Consider the following 4,806-nt stretch of genomic DNA (forward strand, 5'->3'; position numbering starts at 1 on the left):
TTAAAAAACCCTATTTTGAACGATAATGGTAGAGTGATCGCAAATGGATCCAGACCAAGAGACAGGAATGATTCAGCATCATCCTCCGAATGGCGTACCTATTTAAGCCAGTTTAAAGGCTCTCCTGGGATTGAAACGCCTGAACCAAACATTACCTAGTTACGATACATCACTTTTTTCATAATCCTCCACATACATTTCTTTGGGTGCTACCTATGCATACTTTTTTTTCTAGTAGTGTCTCATAAGACCACAATTTATATTTTTTTTCCTTCAACTTATTCTGTCAAATTTATTTAAATAATAAAAGGTAGAGAGTTATACACAATTAAATAAGGGATAAACCCTAGCACAACACCGCCAAGTCCACAAAACGCCACCTTTATAATTTACATCTGAGTCGAATAAGGTTTAAAATGAAGAATTTATTTCATTAATTAATTTATACACGACTTATGTGGCCACCGAGTAATTTAATCTTTATTCATTTGCAAAATACCTAATTTTTGAACACATCCTTATTAAATAATTTGTATCCCATATATATTTTATGAACTTTTATACAATAAATAATGATATGGTTTTAGTGTTTTACACTTGTGTCTCTGGTAATATAAGTACGATAGGATTCATCTATTAGGTTTCCGTGAAGCGTTGTTCAGTGGTATTGGTTTCAAATTCCAGGTTCGTTGAGCTTTCTTATTTTAGTGGAACAATTAATTAATGGAGAGTATTAAAAAATGACCGTTTTTTAATCAAACATTTGTATTATTATTTCTTTGGTATAAAATACATACAATTAATGCTCAACGTATAATCCATTGTTATCTACTGTCATTAGCCATCTGATAGCCAATTGCTCGATCCCACGCTGATACCATTCATTGGGATGGCTGTCAAAGAACTCTTGGACCGCAATTTCAACTTCCACAAAATTATCAAATGTTTTCTCTTGAAGGAAATGGGCCATGGGTCGAAACAAGTAGTATTCCGATGGTGTGAGGTCAGAACTATATGGCTGATGAGGCAGGAGTTCGAACCCAGTTCTTTAAACTTTTTTTCACAAATGTCTAACCTCTTAGCTGATTGCTATGAAGTAAGTTGGTGAGGGATACCATCTACTGGTATTTTTCATCTTCCCCATGCTGAGTAGATGGCGACTAACAGTATCTTTCGACCCACTATCTGTCGCACGTAGCTATTCTTCCTTTCCAACGTCGTCTTCACTGCTAATTTTTTCAAACCAACGCCGCACAATTCAAGGACACCTTCCCTTCATATTTACTTATTTTACGAGTTGCTTTAGCGGTTGTGAAATTTGTTTTGCAGTAATGCCTTAAAATTACAAGAGTTTCGTAGGACACTGTCATGTTTCTTCTTTGAAACAAATAACTAAACTGAGGCTTTTTTAAAAAGAAGTCTGATGGGATTAAACGAGCTTAGAGAATAGTCTAAAGGGATTATTAAGGTTTGGTAAATATTCAATAGGATTAAAATATTTACAGTCTTTTAAAATCTTGAATTTGATAAAACGGTCATTTTTTTTTTTTTTTTTTATTACACCCCATTATTTTAATCTGATAATGGAGTGTATGGGATCAAATCATTTGGGAAAAGCTATCTAAACTGATTTTAAAGTTTCAGAAGGGGCCGTGCCACCTGTGACTCCTGTAGACGAACACTCCAACTGTCAACGAGTCATTACAGATTCCGTGAAAGGAGGGGGAGCTGATAGGGCTGTTGACATCAGCAGCTTAATATATCGATAGAGGCTTCAGCCGAATATAAATGAGAAATTAGTTTGGCTTATAATCAAATATGCGCTTTGGTGGAGTAGGGTTCCCTCGGCAGGGCTGAGGTATTGTACAAATATTTGGCCTGTGCCTCTTGGAGCGAGGTAGGCAACTGGGAGGTAATTTAGTACAAAGCAAACAGGGCCTGTTTTGTGTCGGTGGCCATTGTTCACTTGGACACTCCTGCTTGACCAAGCAGTTGCCCCAGGTCCCCGCCGCTACCGGCCCCTGGCTTTTTAGGCTTGTTGATCTGTTTACAGTGTGTCAATTATGTACGATTCGCGTTTTTGTTGTTTAGTGGATTTCGGGTATATTTAAATTATTACAATAATACTGAGTTAAAATTGTACAGTTCGTAAAGTTAAGGAAATATTTACTTACATTTTCCATGAACAACAGTGTTAATAGTTAATCATATTGATCATTTTGAATATTTAGTCACAATTCTTTTTAAAATCATAAATTTAAGGAAATTTACTATATCCAAAATATATACAAAATACTCTTCGATCCACAATCCCGTAAAACAAATTTTAATGACGTCATTGGTCTCCTGTCTATGCCTATCTTCTTATTTTTTTCCAAATTATCCAAAAAACAAAACAAGAAAGGACCGTTAAAATTATTAAATAGTCATAACTGAGTGAGAGGATATTTATCAACTGATTTTTATCAACAAGTTTCAAAATTTTTTTAATAAATAAACTTTGTGTTTAAGAATATTTGAATAATTCATCTGATAATCATATCTTATCAGAAGACGAGTAAACTTTCTGTAGACTTGAAAAAAAAGTGTAAAGACATTACTATCACTTACATTCACTCTTCTCGAATTTCACTGTATACATTGATCAACTTCTTGTTTAAAATGTGGTTACTCTGTTGAATATGTAAAATCGAATTAAATAATTTATTGAGAGGTGAGCTTTTCCTTAGATGGAGAAAAATGAATTTATTTAAACAAAAATTTCGTTTTAATCAGACGTATTAAACTTCTCCAGTAGCAGATTTCATAATGAAAAAAAAAAGTCTTCTGTTTTTTGTTTACTATAGTGATGTAACACGATAGTAAATATACCTGACCTGTTGTATATTTACAGTTCGAAATACTTCGAAGCATATAAAATACCACAAAATAACAATTTTAGTAATAATTGATTTTTTTTTGTGATAATTAACAGGAGCATATAGAACATAACCTGGAGATGAAATTTAGCGTTCACGATGATCATGAGTAAACAAATAAAAACAAAGTAAGGTTTAAAAATAAAATGATAGCTGCACGGAATTTATTGTTTTGTAATTTCTTTGTGTTGTTTATATGCAGTCGTTTTTTAGTCGTCAGTTTTTTTTTTTTTTAATACCCCATACCTGATAATTTTCAACATACAGCGGTATTGACTTATTCTAGGAATGAGATGGTAGAATTTTCATCCCCTGGGACTGCTACGAAATAAAATCTAACTCCCAGATCGGAAAGAAACAGATGCCGCTGTAGATATGAGATGACAATGGTAATGCCTCAATGAGGAATGAGGATTGACTTGCCTAATTCGTGTGCATCTTAAAAACGGCTTATTTTTGGGCTTTAAAATACAGGGCCCAATAGTAATGCGTTCTATAGGAACACAATTGGTTATTGATGACGCGGACATCTATAAAATCCTATTTGAGCCATTTCGATCCACCAACTTACATCTACTGGAATTCTGAAACCTTTCACATTTTTTAATGTATTTTTAAAAGTATTCCAGATAGAATTAAAGAATCGAAATTGAGATTCGGTGCTTCTACATGATTCTAATTCTCTGTCATTGGATACATAATTCCCCAAAATCCATCGCGACGGAGGGCCGTAAAAGGGATCTATATTACCGTTACATACATATATACACACACGCACATATATATATACACGATACAGAATTTAATGCTGTTATTTCACTGGAATTCACCGTTTAGGAGTTATAGAATGGTGGTGGGAAAGACCCAATTCGTTACTTTATTAAATTAATTACTTGATTAGTAAGAATTTTAGGGCCCTGTTTCATAATGAAAGCTAATAGTATTAGTTCAAAATAGAAGTAAAGAAACAACTTGTTAATTACACATATTTACTTTTTTCGTAATATGGAGGACTATTAGTGATATTACAGGAGTTAAAAAGAACTAAAGTAAAAGTTACTAATGTACAAGTCAATGTAATTGTATTAAGTTAAATCGACCAGACTAATAGTATTAGTTCGTACTTTATTATGAAACAGGGCCCAGATATCCATTTCCATGTTAAGTGTGACAGCCTATAATTTTTAAGACAATTTGCAGATGTATGTTCTATGAGATGGATTTCGTGTGGCTCCTGTACTATTATCTTTATACATTATTGTATATATCACAAAATAATAATTTTATAATTTTTTAATATTGTCTGCTAGACAGATCAGTATGACGTGTGATGAAGCAACTCGATGCAGCCGAGTAGTCACTCAAAATTACGAAAAAAAATCAAATGCGTTCAGAACAAACATTCGTGAATGAAGAATTTAAAAATTAATAGTGGGAGTCAGACAGAAAGATGAATGACATCTCCTCCCTCCCCCTAGAAGTGAGCTCCTAGAGACGGATTGGATGTGGAAATCGGGGGAAGGTTGACTTGATCAACTGCCGCCGGCTCTCCAATACCTATAACTGATAAGGAATCCATTTCCCTCGGCAAACAATCCACTCAAATTGTTTTTTTTTTCCTTCCAATTTCAGGAACGGGACCCGCTGAGGATGAAGAACAGTATATTAAAATGGAGATTGAATACATGAAGAATAGAATTATTATTTGGAGCCCCCAGTCCCTGTGCCGCCTCCGGTCCATTGTGTTATTATTATATATGGTCTCGGCTCAACAGGTAGGCACAGTGTTCATTTTAACCTGTGATTAATTATAGAAATTCTAGGCGTTGTAATGGTTATTTTTCAAAAGGAGCACATTAATTAAACCAAAAATGATAAATATATTAAA

The sequence above is a fragment of the Halyomorpha halys genome, unplaced genomic scaffold (genome assembly GCF_000696795.3).
Source record: "Halyomorpha halys isolate HHAL.00 unplaced genomic scaffold, Hhal_1.1 Scaffold897.1, whole genome shotgun sequence".
Taxonomy (NCBI): domain Eukaryota; kingdom Metazoa; phylum Arthropoda; class Insecta; order Hemiptera; family Pentatomidae; genus Halyomorpha; species Halyomorpha halys.